General features: G+C 45.6%; 1 long non-coding RNA gene across 1 annotated transcript; it reads right to left on the minus strand.

Annotated features, from left to right (window-relative positions):
- Nucleotides 1-13744: 13744 nt before the first annotated feature.
- On the minus strand, nt 13745-16146 carry LOC310998186. The gene is made up of 2 exons (XR_014595981.1): nt 16063-16146; nt 13745-14111 (listed from the first exon to the last, which is right to left on the minus strand). It is a non-coding gene; the product is annotated as an uncharacterized lncRNA (long non-coding RNA).
- Nucleotides 16147-19761: the final 3615 nt, after the last annotated feature.

Consider the following 19761-nt stretch of genomic DNA (forward strand, 5'->3'; position numbering starts at 1 on the left):
TAAAGTGAGTGGTACTTATCACAGCAAATTCCTGACTTATTTGTCATCTGGGGCCGTGGATTTGTCACATCAAATCTGCTTTTCTCAATGAACTGGGGAGGGAGATTACAGACTCATAGTCAGCGAGATAATAACGGCGAGTCGGGTTTTGATTCTCAAATGAAAGTCCTCAAGAGGATGATGTGGGGAATAAAGCCACGTCGTACGCAGCATCTGATTCTCACGCTATACGACTGAAGCTCTTTCTCTGTCCATCTGGAAATATGATTTTCCCTCTGCCCCCAATCCATCTGAAATACCGGTCGGCCTTGCAATTGTTCGGAGGACCTAAGCTGCCGAGCCACGCCACTCTTTCCAATTCTTCGGCCCAGCCAGAAAATCCTCTTGAAGCCTGGCTGATCCACCGTGCAGCAGCTCAATTCACTATCAATGTAAGATGAGAGGAAGAAACCAGTTGTTATTCTGTTCACTCTGTCTGATCACCTCACACGTAATTGATTGGACTGTTTGCCCGATTTTTTTCTCCTGTTTCATCTCTGTGCATTTTGTTATTGTTGTTTCAGTTTGGTGCCATGTGAGCTCACAGAAACAGATTCCTAGTTTGCTTAGAGATTCAGCGGCGCTACGTCTAATATCCTCCATATGACCTATTTTACACTAAAGCCTTGATCTCCCTCCATGTTTGTTTGCAGTCTATTTGCGGCTCCTCTGATGATTTGATATTATTCCCTAAAATATGAGCGACTTGTTATGTTTGTTTTCAAACCACAGTTCTACTTTCATTAGCATATAAAAGGCTTTTTGATATCCTTATCCAGTTTGAGGTGTTTCTCTCCATAAATTATTTCGCAGGGGTAGGGGAGTCAATCAGACTGATAAGTTCTTTTACCATTTAGTTTTTACACAGAAAGCCTGCATTCTTAGACTTGATTTGAATTTAATGGTCTTGTAGATGATTAATGAATCAATTATTGGATACAGCATCTGATCTCTAGGCGGTTGCAGCAGGAGACACTGACAGCTTTTCAAATTGAAAGAAGCATAATCGTTATGGAGAGTCGCCCACTGCCATCTCAATGTGCCCCTGTAATTATAAATGCATGAAATAATTAACAAACAAGTGCACGCCGTGGTTGTTACACGTTGGGTCATTTGGGGTCGGCAGCGAGGGACTGGAGGAGAGTGCAGCTCGCAGATGATAGCACTTTGTCTGATAGGGGCGGCAACACAGATTGGTTTAATCTTGTAGTGAGAAATGCACTGTGGGCTTTTAGTGCGGATGACGCTCAGTGTGAGGCCTCTCGCTTATATAGTTGAGTGAAAAGCTCGGTGAAAGCACACACCACCACTACCATCCGCCCCCTCCACCCCCACCAGCTCCACCCCCACCAGCTCCATTCTTCCAGAGGGACAGCTTGTTGACATCCATTAGGAGGTTTCCCAGCATTGAGCCAGGCCAGGAAAGAGGGCTAATGATGTAATTCCCTGAGAGATGACATTAAAATGTCAAAGTGCCGCGGCTGACATCATCCATTTAGCACACATTTTCCAATAATATACATTTGTCTTCCTTTTTTCCTTCCCTCAGCTTTCCTTCCTCGAAACTGGAGCTCCCCACCCATCCCAGTGCCTCCAGGCTCTACTTAGGTGTGCAGCCACACGATGGAGGACAGACTGGAATAAGGGGGGATATCATCAAACCATCAAACCGTGTCTTCCCCTGCAGCTGTAAATGCCCTGCTCCACAAAACAGTGTTTTGAGCAGGCTCTCTGTGTCGTGTTACATTTATCCCAACCCTTTTTTTTTTTTTTTTTTTAAAGCCCAAGCTGATGCTAATTCATCTTGTCTGCACAACAAAGACCCTCACGCCTGCAATGCTCATTCCTCCATCTCTTTTACAATTCCTACCACATGTGGGATTGGCCTCTGGGTGATTTTAAGGTTAGCTATCTGTATTTATTCCCTAAAAAGTGTGCTCCCATCTGATTCTAATAGTTTTAAGATGTGTGTCAGAATGAAGAGAACATCTTGTACAAATTGCGATACCTACCTGCCTGCGTGCTGCAAGCCCTTCACACTGGTCAACAAACACGCTGTTTTTCGGAGAAAATGTAGAATCTGAATTATATTCATAGCAGGGAGACTTGACAGCTCTCTATTCTTCAGCCCAGTAAGTGGGCAGGCTTAGACTTCAATAATGGATGCTTGAAGGCAGAGTAAGTAGACGTGAACTGGAAGCAGAGAAGGGGGCTGCACCTCACTCAATAATGAATCAATTGATCCCCCTGCAGATGATGGATCAGGTTGCTATGACGACAGATGCACTGTTACCCAGAGCATGGAGAAGTGGTTTGTTTCCCAGAACCATACACTCGAGGCTGTGAGTGGATCTTGGCTGCAGATGTATGGTGGAGCAGGATGTGATTAATAAACGGGGCAAAAAACAGACGAAGAAAAATATTAAGAAGTGAATTAATGCAGCCAGATGGATTTTCTCCCATGAGGAATTACTGTGCAGAATCAGCAATCCGTCACATCATGGTGTACAATTCCAAACCTATTTTTCTCTCTTTTTTTATTATTATTATTATTATTTTTTTAACCACAAACACAGATGTAAAGATGCCGCAGGTGCATAGGATTATATTGGCAATCACTCCCTCACGGATGAACCGGAGGCGTTCCTCCTTTGATGGATGTCTTAGTGCCGAGTCGGAGCTGAATACACATGTGGGTTTTCATTGTGCATCTAGCGCTGCCTTCTGCAAAACCAACATGTTTACCGTATCTGCGTGTGTGCGTTCTGTTGCCGTGGCAACGTGGCTGATGCTGGGTCCAGCTGGGACCGTGTTGCCAAGTAACAGCTGAGTTATGAGAGTGGAAGAGAGGAGCGTGGGCACTGTTAGGGGAGGGGGGAAGGAGGGGAGGGGGAGCAGTGGGTGGGAGGGAGCGACGAGGAGGATACAAGGACTTCTCCAACGACGGCAGCCAGCAACAAAGACTGGAAGCATTAGAAGGGAAACATCTCTGAGGGTAAAAAGGAAAAAAGAAAAGGCGTTTATTTAGGTTAGAGCACTGGATTGAAAAATAAGATGTTTTTCATCTCATCCTCTGCCTTCCTGCCAGCGAATATTAATACTTGGGTGAACCACAAAGCATCTCTGGTCTTTGGAAAAGGCGCAGAGACAAATTAAGCTGTGCCAGGAACATATGTGATGTGCTCCATGCTTTACAGCAGCAGCAGCATCTCTGATGATTTTCCTTTCATGAACAGAAAATTGGAATAATGAGTGCAGCAGTGTGTGCGCAGAGGCCTGGCTGTGCTGACCCTGCCGCTGACATGACTACACAGAGGGCACGTTGCCTGTAATGACTCACAAGCGGGCAGAAATATCGGAAACAATCCAGCTCCAGAGCCCTCAGCTGTAAACGATCATGTGTCCTTGTAGTCCAGGAGGCTCGGGCATGGAGCCGCAGAGAGTGGCCTGCTGTTGAGTCAGCACCGGTTTAGCATACATCCAGACAGGGAAGGTTACAAAAAAACTCACTCACACCGAGCCTCATTACATGGCGGCGCTGCAGAAATATGGTCTGTAATCCATTAAGGTGAATGAGTGGTTAATGGTTTGTGATAACTGGCAGCTGGTCTTGTTTTTCAGCGGCGGCGAGGATTGACAGGTGACACCCACGAAACCCCATCTGTGTCAGATGATTAAAAAGAACGGATGACAGTTTGTTCTTACTATCTCCCTCTCTGACCTGCTCATTCACACAGATTTCTCTCATGAATCATTTGGACCCGGCCTTAAACCGGCTCCCTCCTCCCTCCAACAACATGATTATGCAGTTTTGCTGTCGTATCAGTGTTGTCTCAGGCTCCTGGCTCATATTATTTTGTCCATGCTCATTAAGAACACATTTTTCCGTCTTCCACCGGCTGAGCAGTCTGATTTGTCGTCATGGAAACTGATCATGAAGTGCAACCGGCGCTTCATTTGGGACTAATTGTCATCCTCAAACAAAACACGCATGCTCTCAGCCTCACACACTCCCTGCTGAAATCACAGCATTTGTCGCTGTCTTTGTTATAATATTCTCATGCTCCAGTACTTCTCCACAATGAACCGAAACCACAAAGCCCCTGAAATCCTGCACCAGAGTGAGTGAAATAGCTGAAAACAACAAACTCTACCAAACAACACGGCTATTGAAGTCCCTGGAACTGTTCCCTCGCTACTGGCTTCAAATATGCTTGATGAATTTTCCACCACATCACTCAGGGAGATGTGAAATCTGATGCTCGGTGCATGACTGACACATTCAGTCCTCAGCTAAAGGGTGCGTTAAGTGACATCTCAGATCAGAAGACATTGTGTCCTTCCAGATTTGTACAGTTGAGGAATTACAGGTGGAAACTGGATGAACCAGAAAAACAAAAACAATGGAGCCAACGTGGCCTCGTGCTTTATATAACAGCGCTTTGCCTGTGGCGATTGTGCAATGCGGTGCAGTTGTCTGGGCTGATGTAAACAGAGCCTTAGTGCCTCTGGAGGCTCAGCCATGTGCCTTGATGCAGCAGTTATGGGCACATGCCCTACTTTCATAAATCAGAGCTGGAAAAAAAAAAAAAAGGAAACAGCGTGAGGGGAGGGGAGGGAGGGAGGGAGGAGGAGTGGTGAGAGGAGATGCCGAGTGAGCAGGAGAGGGAGGGAGAAAGAGATTTTTTCGAAGAAGGGTGGGTGGGGGGGGACTGAACAAGGCTCATATTGATGTTCCAAACACAGCTGCAGGCGTCAGCTGACTAGCTGGCCTGGAAGCAGCCCCAAGCTCTGCCTCCTGCCTTTATCAGCTTACACTGTGACCTTTCTCTCTCCACTGGAATAGATCCCCACCCCGCTCACCCCACTCCCCCTCCTCTCCCTCCATATCTGGCCCTTTACCACACACTGTCCACACAGCCCCCCCCTCCCCCTCGATGAGTCCGGGCCCTGTCTGTCCTCTCTGACTCTCTGACATCTGACTCCTGCCAGGGCTTTTTTTTTTTTTTTTTTCGTTTTTTTTTTTATCTGCGTGCCTCCAGAAACACTGGCTCTCTTTTCGGCGCATCAGCACTTTCATTTGTCTCACATGGCTTGGTTTTCAAGCCTCACCCCAAAGCTCTTACACAACTCACCATGAAGTCACTCCTACTCCTCACGTCCGCACCCGATGGTGGAAGGATAAAGACAGAGTGATGATGATGATGATGATGATGGTGGTGGTGATGAAGGGGCTCGGTTACTTTGCAAATACATGTCAGTTCAGCGGGATTGGGAAGGCAGCAGCAGCACGCGGCCGGCTCTTCCTGTGTCGGGTTTCAAGCAAAAGCGTTCCTCGAAACAAACACAAAGGAGGATTTGGATGCTGTACCTATACGCTTAAAGTTGACAACTCGGGTTTACAGGACATATTTAGTGAACCTGAAGTTAGCAACAGTTTGGAGTGAGTTTGAAGCAGCAGCTGTCGCGGAGACTCTGTCCCTGAGGGGCAGTAATCAGCAGAGGTAACTGTCAATCACAGGTCTGCAGGCCTCATGGGCTTTTTCTCAGAAAGACGCCCCCTCGTTGCACACACACACACACACACACACACACACATAACACACCTCCCCTTGATGACGCTGTTCAAGTGTTACTGGATAGTGTTTCTATGTGAGCTGTCCACCCACACACACACACACACATACACATGCAGAGCAGCGCCTCTTTCCCCTCCCCTCCCAACTGTTTGCAGGAAACACTCATCCTTCTCTGGAGATGTCGCTTGCGGCGGCTCATGCACTCATAAATCCTCGGCTCCTTTCTGGGAAACGAAGGGCTTGAAAGACACATACATACACACACTGGGAAGGGAGAAGTGGTGGTGTAAGGGAGGGGTGGTGGTGGTGGTTGTGGGTGTGTGTGAGTGTGTGTGTGTGTGTGTGGAGGGGGGGGCACAAAACACAGCTTGCCAAGTATATCTCTGCTGGAGAGGTTGGATTGAGTGTCTGCCTTCTGTGGGAGGCAAATAAGGAGCATATTCTGCGCTTCCACGGTTACTGTGTGAGAATCCGAGACACTGCGGTATCCAGGCAGACCTCAGCGATACCCAAAACATCACAGGAATGAGAAGTGTTTGGCGGTGGAGGACAAAGAGGGACGGATGGAGGGAGCAAATAAGAGGGAAGGCAAAGAGAAAGAATAGAGGCGTTTAAAGGCAGCCATCGCAGGCTTCAAATGTCAGTCAGCTCCCGGTTAGACAATGGAACACAGCTGTTGCTCAGCTTTGAACTGCAGCTGTCTGTCTTTTGTTGGCAATATTTCTGTGTACATGTGGTCACGGGGTTGTGTTTGAACATGGGGCTGCTATAAAGCATTACAGGAAGATTAGTGCGTACAATATTCAAATGCAAAAGGGTGGATCGAGGTCACGGGGCGTCGCGGAGAGACACATGAGTAGGTGGCGTGTATGTCTGATGTTCCTTATTTAGACACCCTCGAGCATGGAGCGGAGATGAGGAGGGGCGGGGAGGCAGGGAGGCTGCGGTGCTCGGTCTGGAGTGGGCTGTAATGTTACAGGGTTAAGGGTCAAAGAGGGGGAGGGAGATGAAGGACGCCGCCGCAGAGGACATCTCACTCCAAATAAAAAGGAAAAAAAATCTGCATCTGATTTAGGGTCGAGAGACAAATGCGGAAACGGGAGTTCGTGACTGAGGCGGCCGCGGTGCCCGTCACGCCTGAAAACTCCGTCGAGTGCCTCATTATCAGTGTCATCTGTGGATCATCGGAGAACATCTCGTCCTCATCTCAGCTGCTTTTTGATCATCCTCCAGACAATGCGCCATTAGGCCCGGGCTGATTTTCTAAAGCACAGCTCAATTACTCAAGGGTAGACTCATTATCATATCAGAAAGCACAGGCGTGACTCTGCAAATAAAAGAACACATTAGTACTCTCCCTCCAAACCCCCCAATATGTTTCAATTATTCATATAATCTAAGAGTGGATAGCAGATAGAATCACACCTTGATTTGCCTTCAGTTGAGAAAATGAACATTTTTTTAGCTCCTGCACTTCCACCAAAACACTGAAACATAGCCTTCGTTGCCTGTCCCCACAGCCAAACGCTATATGTTACCACAATGCATAATGAATAAAATCCTCCTAAAATCTCATTCCTGTTACCTAAATTATCTCTAAGACAGTAATTGTTGATATCAAAAGTAAAATGTTCAGTTAAATCTTAAAAATGTGCTCTGTGTGCTCAAGCTATTAGTATAGTTGCTATTTGGCACATTTCTCATTGCTGTTAGGCTACTCATACTCATATCCACGCACTCAATAGCCTAGCCTACTCATTGCTGTTACCCCCCTTTTTTTTTCCTGTTACCAAATGTTTTTCCGGTTATGAAATTGTTTCCTCCAAAATTTAAGAAAAAACACTTTATTTTTACATTCATATTGGTTCCATCAGTTGTCTGATTGCTTAATAAAATAGACTACGTGTGGTTCATATTCTTTTAAACATAAAATGGCATTTGAGCACGGAAAAGAATGCAATGATAATAAACTTTAGAAAGTTGCAATAAATTAAATTTCGTAGCCTGAGATAGACCAGTACTCATTTTGAATGAGTAAATGTGTATATTAATAAATTCTAAACTGGAATGGGATGAAAAATTAAGTTTAATTTTGAAGAGTTACAACGAGCAAATGACGCTCTTTTGGCGGAACAGGGCGACCTTCTTTTTTTTTGTACATTTTCAAAGTTTTACTAAAGCTGCTGGAATTGGCTAAGTGTGCTCACCAGCTTTGTCGCACACAGACCATTAGGTAGCCCGACAACACGCCTCAGCATCAATATGCCTTAAATGCCACTTTTCACGCTACAACATTTTGTCACAGTAGTTAAGCCAGCCACCCTGGGTGCCTAGTCAGCGCCTGCTCAACTACACAAAGCAAGGCTTCTCAATTATTCATAAGAGGGGAAAACACACACACACACACACACATGGTCTCACTTTCCATGTGTGTGTGTGACTATCAGGAGACAGATGATATCATTCCCCCCCAGAAATGATGCGTCTTGTTTTGGCTTTTTTTTTTACTGAAACGACGGTTGATGAACTATCACACCGTTTGACAATGAAAATGTCAGTCAGCACCATTCATCCTTTAAAAAATGCCATCAGCAGCTATCACGATAAATCAAGGCACCTCCGCCCGTGTGGATCAGATGAGTCAGCGCTACGTTACAGGAATCTGGATGGAGGAAAGTAGCCAGAACATAAGTGCTTCTGCTTTTCAAGTGTTGCGTGCAGCGAGGTTAGAAGATGTGGAGTTGTAAAACTTCAGCTGCACTAGTGAGGGAGTTTCCCTGAATAATATATCAGCTAACTCGAACCCTTGGATTCAACCTCTGTCTTACTATTTTTTTGCATGCATGAGTAAATTCCTATGCGTGTCTGCCTGCCTGCCTGCTGCAGCGGAGGGCTCTGCGTCGCTGCTCTACATAAAGAATGTGTGAATATGTGTGTGTGTGCATGTGTGTCTGTGTGTGTGTGTCAGCCGCTGACTTTGTGTTCATTCCACAGTAAATTGATCTGGCTGCTCACTAGACTGGATGGAAAAGGGCCCGGGGCGAGAAGTGCACACTGCATCAGCAGATGGGAGAGCCCACTGTGTTGCCATCACACGGCATTCCTCCTCACTGGGCATGCTCAGTGGGCCACGCCCCACACACACACACACATACATACACACACACACTCACACACACCAGCAACCCCTTTCCCTCCCTCCCTCCCTCCCTCCCTCTCAGGGCCTGTTTGAACCAGTCAGTCGGAGGTGGCGGTGCTCTCTCTTGTTTCTCATCTGACCTTCAAAGCCAGGCATGGGGACAGTAGGTTGACGGGGGGAGGAGGAGGGGGAGGAGGAGGAGGAGGGGTGGTGTTTTTTTTTAAAGCTCTCTGGGCAACAGCGCTGATCTGTCACTCATTATTTCCACTGTGTGCTTTTGCCCTGTCATGGCCCTCTGAGAAGCAACAAGCCGGCTACCACGGGCGTCACAGCGCTGAGCGATCAGCCCAGATAACACAATCTAATGCAATCGATTGACAGCTCATATACTATGTGCTGTGACCCAAAATGGTGAATTACAAAAAGCGGAAACATTTTCGCTACCGTGCCCTTCACTTACGTAAGCTGTGTGAGCTGATAAAAATAAAAACAGAAACTCATTTAAATGAAGCCTTGCATATTAAACAGGGGTATAATTAGAGGTGCAAACATCCTCTGGGACGTTTGCAGCTGAAAGGTGTAAATACATGCAAGAGCCTGGTTCTTAAACTCACAGCAGCAGCAGAAGTCGAATTCAATACTGTAAACAAACTAGATGCAAAGAGAAAGACTGCAAATAAGGATATAGATCTACTACAGACGAATAGGGAATATCATTATGAGCACATTTTATGAGTGGCATAACTTTGTGGTCTCCTGCAGCCCCTGAACACACCATGGTTTACACATTATCATTGCATGCTGCCTGCTGACAATGCAGAGGACTGAATCACAAGCCTCCATGAGTCACATGGCATGCTACAAACAGAGAGACCTTTTTTTTTTTTTTTTCCTTTTTCTTCCTCTCTCAAACCTAAATCCCTCAGGCTTTTTTACACACTCGGTCTTTGTCTTGCCACCACATTCTGCTTGTCTCTGGTCCTTCCGTCTTTGTTCGCTCCCCTCTCTCTCTCTCTCTCTCTCTCACTCGCACAGCCGGCTTCCTGTTTATGTCAGGCGAGCATCAAGCCAATCAGCTGTGAAGGCTGTGATCCTCCTCGTAGCTATTTACTACCCTGTGGTCTGTTTTAAAAAAAGACTGAAAACGAGCTAAACTTGGTGCAGGCTGCTGAGTAAGCAGACACGCAAAGCTCTAATCAGAGTCCACAGCTGACCTATATACATTTCTTCCCTTCTGCTTGTGAAAGTGTGCATATGTGCCGGTGTGTGTGTTTTTGTGTTTCTCAACTGCTGCTGCTGCTGCCTCTGCTCACTCGGTGAAGAATTCGTCTATTTGCTTATCGTGTTTCTCACAGCGCAGCAGGATCTGCACGCTGACACTTTTTTGTTGCCGCTCAGGGCTGGAATGTGCTGGTTTGCAACTTTTGAAGATAACAAAGCAGCGTGAGGCGGCGGCGTGTAAACTTTGGATGAGGTCACGGTCCGCCAACACAGCACGCTGTGACATGAGAGGGGATTTTGTTCTGGATTCTCCCTTGGTGGTGTCATACCTTTGCTCTGTTTTCTCTCTCGCCTTGTTTGCTCCATGCACATTTCAGACTACAATTGCAGGTTATCAAAACTGCCAGCCTTTAGCTCACGTCTGTTATTATATGGTTGGAGTGCGGTGTAGACTGCATTGGAAAAACAACAGGAATAGACTGTGTGGAGCGTGCAGAGGCCTGCTCATGAGTCCAGCCAGTGCCAGCTTTCTCGCAGTTCACAGAGCACTATAAATCTGTTAGACAGGGAGAAAATATAATCAGGGCTTTGCTGGGGCATTCGAGTTCACTGCAGGCATTACATGAGTACTAATGCCTGATTCAACACTGGCTCTGGCAAACATGCCTGACATTCAGTGTTTACACCCCTCAATGAAAGCTGCTAGTCAGACAGTCTGATAGCTCGGCCTGGAAATTAGATTCAGGAAGTCATGAGATTTCCAGGTGGCTTGGCTTTCCTAGAATTGTTAAGCAGGGATTTTTCAAAGCATTGCCAGCACACATTAAAGCGAAGACACCCCTTCTGTAAAGCATTACAAAGATATGTTTCCTATTCTTATCTGCACATGGCAACGTCAAAATCCAAGAAACAAACGCCGAACACTTTTTAAAATGCAGCCCTGCTGAGCACATGAATAAATGCACCTCCTTTCAAATGATGTTACTGCTCAAGTGGGGGAAAGGGAAAAAAAATATATAAAAAAACTGACTGAAAACAGGGGGAAGAAGACTGAAGACCTTTTCATGGAGACGAGGCTCGTTGGTATCATCATTTGGAGCGGAGAAATGCATGAATAATGAATCTGTGCTGAACTCCTCCTGAACCCTCTGCACCAGCACCGAGCTCAGAGATCAGCACCACATGACATCCAACGCACACACGCACGCACTCACACACACGCACGCACTCAGTGACCTCTGCAAAGCTCCAAACATGCAAGGCAACCTGCAGCGGAGTATTGTGTCTGCTGTGAATCATTACATTGTGCTGCACCTGGCTGCAGTTACACAGAGAGCCGGGGAGGAACTTCTCTTCCCTTTGATAAACCTGACGACTGTTGAGGAGGCTGGGGAGGACGCGGCCAGTCAAAGTGGAAAGATAAACACAGACCCAACCGGTACTGGAGCGGTTAAAAGCTCCCGCCCTTTTGGCAGCTGAAGTGTGTGTGCGTGCGTGTGTGTGTGTGTGTGTTTGTATGTGAGCGGTTCAATGTTTAACCCTTGTGTCAACAGCTCGCATGTGTCACAACAGCATTCCTGTGAGGCGCTCATCTTGTGACAGAGCAGTTTCATAATGGGAGCACTGCTCTGACGGCCCCGCATTCATTGTTTTGTGGCGGGGGCAGCTTTGTGTGTGAGTGTGGGATGACATGTGGCCTGACGAGTTTCACGTCCCTGCATGTTGTGCGTTTGTGTGTTAATGGGAGAGAGAGGTGAGGCGGTGAATAGCCGGGTTAACTACTTTAAACAGCAAACACAGCAGCCTGTTTACTCAGAGTACGCCTCCCCGCCTTCCTCCTTGCTGTAAATGGTTAACTTGGCAAGGATCATGTGAGAGCTGGGTTTTTTTTTTTTTTTTTTTTTTTGCAGTTACATGAGAGGTGAACTTTGTTCTTGTTGTTAGGCAACGGCATTTTTTTTGATCAGAGTGACTTTTATCATGTGGGGGGAGAAACAAGAGTACAGAGCACGTCACACAAAGCAGGAAGCGGGACAGAAATAAGCTCTCGGCTAAGATGAGCAAAGTAGATAATGTACATGATGTGAGTGTGGAAATAGGGGAAGGTGGGTGGTGTGTTGAGGGCAACCCTGGGTGTAGCCTGCGTTGTCTGTCAGTGTGAAACCATTTCCGCTTCAAGGCTGTCTGGCTCCTCCCTCCCCATTGTGTGGTAACACGGGGTAGATGAACTTTATCCCGCTTAGTGGAGAGAAAGAGCATTCAAATGAGCACAGAGCAAGGTCAAGTTACACATCTGTGTGCCTGCTGAACAATGTGGGTCCCATCACCTACCGGGGGGGGGGAGAGGAGGAGGAGGAGGAGGAGGAGGAGGGAGAAGTAATCACAACCTTTTCATATGGTAAAACAGCTTGAAAGAAGCCTCTGCCCAAACCTGTCTGTTGACTGTGTAGAACAACCCCAATATACACCCAGTGTTACATTACCATCACAAACTGACATCGCGCAGATAACACAGGCCACACCCAGCTCAACGTGCCCTTTGGTCAGACAGGTTTTTTTTTTTTGCAAACACATGGCGTAAGACGGCCTCCTATCAGCAGCAGCGCTCGTAGTCGTTACAAATTTGCACAATACAAACACGCGGGTTCATATCACCTTGCGCTTATCAGTGCTTCTTCAAGGGCACTGAACTTTCCCACCATGCTCTCTCCGCTCCGTCCTTTTGTGTTCCTCTGGGACTTTGCTGTTGCGTCAAGGCTCTTCTATTCATCCCGTGTACTTCCCACAGTATTACTGTAGTAGCACTTGAGCAGAGCTTGTTGTGGTGGTGACTATGACTAAACTATCTGCAATGTGCCTGTTGGGCACAATGAGTGTATGTATGACAACATCTATCATTTTCTTTGTTGCAAAACTAGTGTGAGGTAATGTGATCTTAGGTTCCCAAATAAAAACAGTCATCACTTTCATTTCTGTTATAAAAAAAAAAAGAGGGCTCTTATACATCAAAACAACCAGGTTATATTTAAGATGTTCAATATTATGTTTGATATATTATTTAATTATTCCGTGGGTGTTATTTTTATTCTTACTATCGTTGCTAAAAATACTATTTTACTCACAGGGCTGTCAAACTCAATGTAGTTTGAACAAAGCAGAACTGACATACAATTGTTGAAATTAATTCAAATGCAGCCGCAGATGTAATGTTGCTTCTCTATTTGTGGCTCATTCGAGTGACAAGCTAACATTACTGTAAAGAGGGTAATGCATTTTACAAAGGCAGCAAACTTAACTTATTTTTATCTGAATCCAAACTGCTTTTCTTTCAGATGGTTTGTCGCTGTTTCTACTTTCAGCACAGCTCCTGAAAGGGCAACATGGGTCGGATGGACAGTGTGTTTTGTATGAACGGCCACTTTTATCTCTGGCCCACATCATCAAGGTTTAACCCATCGGCAGGTTGTTTAAATGTATTTAGCATTATAACAATGTTAAGCGTCAAAAATCTGTTGCTCATCAACATTCACCTCAACCAGCACTTTGGTTCTGCTCTCAGCTAACGTACTTGTCACGCTGGTGAATAAAGAGATCATCTCTGACAGTATCAGTAATCTCACTTTCGATTTTGCACTCAAATAATATCTCACAGATGATCTCGATATGAAAATCTTGGCTGGTTTTCATCCTGTTTTACTGCTCGGCTTTCTCACCCTGTCAAGACTTTGTTGCAGCAATGTCGCCATGTTCCAGACTACAGTCGTACTTTTTGTTTTTTTTATCAGATAGAACGCCAGGAAAAGATGGACACAAGTTGCAATAAACTATGATTCTCCTTTACGGTGCCGTGGTCGCCCTTGAGCTCACATGTGAAGAGTTGTACTTGTGATTGCAGCTCTATTTTCTATTTCAGCTCCTCACATGGAGCTGTTTTCTGACAGGAGGCTTTGAAGTGTGTGAAGGAGGTGAGGCATCGTGTGCCCAGATGAGCCGACACTGTGGTTAAGAGGACTTGATCACAGAGATTTTGGATGTGAGGGGGGGGCACAGTGCTCCTCATCGTCTGCTTTGCCGCTCTTTGGTGGGAGGCTGAATGTGACAACCGATGCTCCCCAGCTGCTCAGGGGCCAGGCCTGCAAAAAGAAAAAAAAAAAAAACACAGGCAGATAATGAATGCCACACCATCGTGACAACTTGCACTTTTATGGAGAAGGGAGGAAGGACATCTCTGGCACAGACCCTCGCAGTGTCCGATGAAACATCCCCCATAAACCAGAAAATCAAAGAGAGGGCAGCGAAGCATCTGCGGAATCTGTGACGAGAACCTCGGCTGTTTTGTGGCCACGGCCAAAAAAGGCCTGTTTCCAAGTAAATATTTTCGTGTCTAATTGCGGAAAATCTGCACAAATATCACTTTCCAAATGTAACCGCAACATCACAGCTACTTTAATCCACCACCATCCTCCATACTTTCCTGATCAGAAGAAGCCATATGCTATCTATGAACCCGTAAATGAGGCTCCAATTGGGTCACTGTTTGCCGTTCTTGGTTTTCCTTCAGTACCTCACAGAAACGACTCTGTGTATCCTTCTGCTTTCAAGGCAAATGTGACTAGAAAAGGAGCAGCTTTGATCCTCTTCCAACAGCAACCCCAAAATATCTTCTAAGTGAAGGAGTAATAAATATGCATGTTCACATACACACAGACACACTTGTGTATGTATTATTTAACCGTGTTTTATGCAACTGTTTGGCTTGAGAGAATTAACATATACAGGAGGTGATACAAATCACATGGGCACTGACAGAAAAGGACAGCAGGAATGTTAAAATGGAAAAATGCCTGCGCTTGAATATAGCGTGGCATCGTGTGTGCACCAGCAAACAGAGCCTGAACGCTGTGTTAACTGCTGTGCCGGGGATGTCAGAGTCCATTTTCTAGCGAGGCAGCTCAAAAATAAACAGGAGCTCCGGCAATAAATAAGCCTACTTTGGGAAGGTTTTATTTTGGCTCAGAGGAAGCGGTTACATAACACGTAAAATACTCCTCATTCTTTTTGGTTCAACGAGAAAAAGGAAAGGAAAAAAGAAAAACATAACCTCTGCTGAATAGAGATGTTGGGGGGAAAAATACTGCGTACTGTCCAAATATAAACATCCCTCCAACACACACTCACACTTACTATAGGCTACATACATATTCATGCTATGTACTACTTAAAGCCAAGTGGTGTCTCAGATCCCTCGGCACTTTGCATGAGAATCAATCGAGGTGTAAGAAGAGAACAGCTGTACACAAACCAGCGCTGTAGGAGTGGCTGCGGAGTCGGACGACGCTGTCCTCCTGGGAATTGTGCATACGTGTGAGACAGCTGAATGACATTTAGAAAATTTCATCTGAACCGTTCACAGAGCTGGAATGACTGCATAGCTAAGTTCAGCATGCTAAACATAACAAGTATGAGTCAGGAGTTAAACGGCCTTTTATGGGCAATAAATGTGACGCCATATATGTGCAGGTAATTATACTCTTCTTTGTAATAACAGCTCATGAATTTGGACCACCAACCGACAAATACAGCTGTCAGACCACTATATGGATTGTTATTGCTACAAAAAAGGCCACGGAGAGGTTGTTTACATCAGAGTCTGGTTGTGGCTCCACACACACACTCACAGACACACATACACGTGTACATATAGGCTACGCAGACGGGGGTTTCCACCGGACAGGAAATGACGTCACCAACTCCGAATGTATGCATGCTCATGTGCTATTACAGAGGCAAAGTTCAGGTCTTTCTGTTCCTGGTTGCACCACTGAATCTGTGCTGTAAGCCACTGAAACTACCGTCTGTTTAAAAATGGATATGAAAACAATTGCAATTCATTTACATTTTTTTTTTTTTTCAGTGGGGATTTTTTTAACTCTCCACTTTCCCCACTCAGCCCTCTGCTATTTACTTAAGCCGTCTGTCCCCTGACAAGCCCCGGCAGATTAAGGGGATATGTTACCATTTTGTTTTTTTTCTAAATGGATACACATGTGGCACATCTGGGTCCAAGCCTGACTCATTACTCACTTTTTTATGTTCCATTCTCTGCAGCCATGGCAACTGCTGCATGTTTGGCAGAAAGCTTTTGAAGGCAGTGGAAAAAGAGAGAGAGAGAGAGAGAGAGGGGAAGAGGAGGGAGAGATAGAGAGCCAAGGGAGGGAACATAAAGGGAGAGCGGGAGAGAGAGAGAGAGCGCGGGGAGGGAGGGAGGGAGAGCGAGCAAGCTCTCAGTAGTTGGCCTACATCCAGTGTAATCATGCCATGGAGCCGAAATGAGGCCTTTGGCAGCACACCAGGTTTCTGAGAACAAAGATGTGAGCTTCTAATGTTGGCGGTGGGGCCTGCTTGGCATCCTTTGCCATTTCCCAGCAGCCCTTGCCTTGGCCGACTGCCAACACCACCACCACCACACCGCTTCCCCCCCACCCCCCACCCCCCCCTGCTGGGACTGCAAAGAGGATCAGAATAAAGAGAGAGACTTGTTTTTCACTCGCCTCTTGCTCTGGCCCAATGACATCACCTCTGCAGCCTCCAGCCCCCAGATTCCAGCCGCCCAGCACATTTTTCCCTTTCGCCGTCGACCCTCCATTTTATTTGAATTCCACCATTTTATACCTACATCAAAGCCGACTCCTTACAATCCCTGTTTTTGTTTTCGTTTGTGCTTTTTTTTCTCTGCACACGCTGCTCATGATTTGCCCCTGCGCTGCGCACACTGCAGCCAGAAACACATGTAGAATCAATCCATTCAGAAAATCAATAAATCATATGGAGGTTAGCATTTCATTAAAAAACAGGAAGCAGCTAAAATAATGCCAGATGGAAGCTTTGACGTTATCTTTCTGAGCTCCCCAAATTTTATCTGCGCTCTAATCCACGCGGAGCAGATCTGTGGCTATAAATAGCACCGTAAACAGGATATATATGGTAGTTGGGGTACGGCGCTAATCTCCATGGATATCTCTCCCTGTTAAATACAGGAACTGTCTGACGCGTGCACATTAGTCCTTACATTCACTCTCTTCTGCCACTGTTAATCTCGAAAGTAGGTCACTACAGCAGATGCTTAACTTCACTTATACATCCTCACACTGTCCTGTTATAACCTCCTTTTACGTCGGTGCAACATGTTACAGTCTAGCTCGGTGCTCGCCTCAGCACTTCAGGTTATATAACATAAATATTGGTGGGGAGAAGAAAAGAGAGAAAAGACTCTGAAAACATCCAGTGATGTGCACCGCTTAGGCAGAAAACTTCAGAGAGAATTTGTAATGGTTCCCTTCCATGAATAAAAGATGGCCAATATAAAATTTAACAGGCTCAGAAAAGCGATAGAACAAAAATAACGTCATCTCATCATGTCTGTGATGCTGTCACATGCTGGGTATTCCCCTGGCCGTCACCTAGCTCTCAGGCTTTATTTAGCTATACTGCATGTCTCAATTTACATAGCCCTTGAAAACAGAAAGAAAGAAGTTCAGAGCTGCGTTGTTACAGCTACTCCCATCTGCTTTAGCGGCTGGACTCAGATGAGATGGCCGTCGGCCGGGTCACACCGTGCTGGTTTTTACTGTATGCATGGTTCATATTGCCAATCAGAGCCATCTGTGCATGTCTGGCTTCCTGTCAGACCTTTGTCGCCCCTGCTCACAGCAGACTCTGCCTTCGCTTTGAAACCACTGCGGCATTTTTTCTTTTTTTAATCAATGGCTCTTCCTATTATAGAATCAGGTCATTTAGGATTTAATTGAATCTCAGCATGCCTCCGACTTGCATAATAGTGTGTAGCTATTTGCTTGCACAAACATCAGCTGAGTAGAAACTAAAGGATCAAAGCATTAGGCGACTGTTTCCCACCAATCTTAAGGAAAGAATCTGTTTATTTTGCCCCTCATAACAGTCACTTCCTAACTGTGTCATAAAGCCTAACAGCACTTCCTACTGTTGTTCACCCACCAAGGACTGAGACTGAGAGAAAGCGCTGATGGGAAACGGTGTGTTAATACAGTAGTTTACAGTCAGACAAACACCGAGGGCGTTAAAACCTTGTGACGTCTGTGAATGTTTTCTACAAGGACTGTAATTGTGTAGTATTTTTAAATGTGGCCATTCACATGTTGACTGCATTACAGCAACTATCACGTAAAAAAAAAAAATCATATGGCAACTGCACTGCTATTTATAAGTGCAACAGATGAGCAACGTAGCCGCTTTACTTAGTTTGATGGAACAGCCTTTTAAGAAAAGCCTCATGCCACAGTGCGTGATCACGACCGCAGGCAGCGAGCCAAGTGGCCTGATGTCCCCTAGATGGGTGAGGCGGATGAGGGTACGTGACTAAACATCTTGCTTCCTCTTTCCAACATCACATGGACTTGCACAAACATATCCTGCTTTGTGTCTGCAGGTTTCAGACGCATTGCCTCACCCAAAGCCCGAGGCTGAGCTGCAATGAGTTGGAATGAGACCAGATGAGAGGGGAGGAATCTGAACTACTGGGACACTCCTCCACTTCAAACCTACACTTTTACTTGAGGGGATTTTGGCTGGGCTTTTGGTACACGACCTGTTTTCCATCATGTAAAACACACAACATGATAGTGCAGTCATTAATCTTACTACACCTCTCAGACTAATGCTGCTTTCATTTTCGAGCTGATTGTTAACTTACTATAAAAAAAAAAAAAAATTGAGTCTGAATGGCTGATTCATTCCAGTGTCATTTCATTTTAGTGGGTGACTGACTGCTCGGTGCACTAGAATAAAATGTGGGCAGAGCTATATTCATGCTGTTACCCCCATCCATTCAAGTTTACAACACACTGGCTGGAAATCCCCACCTCATGACAGAGCTTCCTGGTTACTGGCTAATGGAGGCGCCTTCTTTTTTTTCTGCCTTTTTTTATATTAACACTGCAAGGAAAATATTATCTAACCGCTGCTAAAAAACCCTGGTCAGTACATGATGACTTCATGCTGGCAAGCTGACACATAAAATGAGCAGCAGCGAAAAAATGTGGGCAGTAAAATCCCTCTGTTAATCCCAGAATATTCCCTATAATTTCTCTTACGCCTTCATGTCAAACAATATGTTGTCTACTAGTGCTGCACTTAAAAAAAAAAAAAAAGCTACATACAAATTACCTTTGCATAACAGTAGCCTAGTTATTTCTCCTAGGGTCGACCCACCTCATTCATTGCACAGCAGTAGTAGTAGCAGCTCATGGCGTCGAGGCGCTGTGCATTGAGAAAAACAAGCTGCAGCGAGCGTTTTTCAGCCTGAGCCGCTCTGAATTTAGGACAAAGCAGCAGTCAACTGGAGGAGCTGGAGAGTCTCTCTTTATTATTATTCCCCTGGCGGTCTGTTGCCAACCTACAGCCACTGTGTTTTTTCTTTTTTTTCCTTCTTACATAAAAATCTCTGAGTGGTCGAAGGCAGGCTGCTGTCGACGGAGCCGGAGCGACAGCCTATAAATAAAGGCTACATTTTTGTTGCAGGTATGATGATGATGATGAAAATAATAACAACAGTAAGGCGAGCTGTAGGTTATTCTCGTTCGGTCGGAAACTAGCGACTGAAAGTGGGCGAATTTTTTTTTTTTTTTTTTTTTGGCAGAGGTTCAAGTGATTAAATTAAAATTAAAATAAATAAATAAACAAGTGAGTGACAGAGGCTGCAGTAAACTGGGGTGGAGGAGGAGGAGGTGTCGGAGGGGGGAGGAGGAG

This window comes from Trachurus trachurus (assembly GCF_905171665.1).
Source record: "Trachurus trachurus genome assembly, chromosome: 15".
NCBI classification, from domain to species: Eukaryota; Metazoa; Chordata; class Actinopteri; order Carangiformes; family Carangidae; genus Trachurus; species Trachurus trachurus.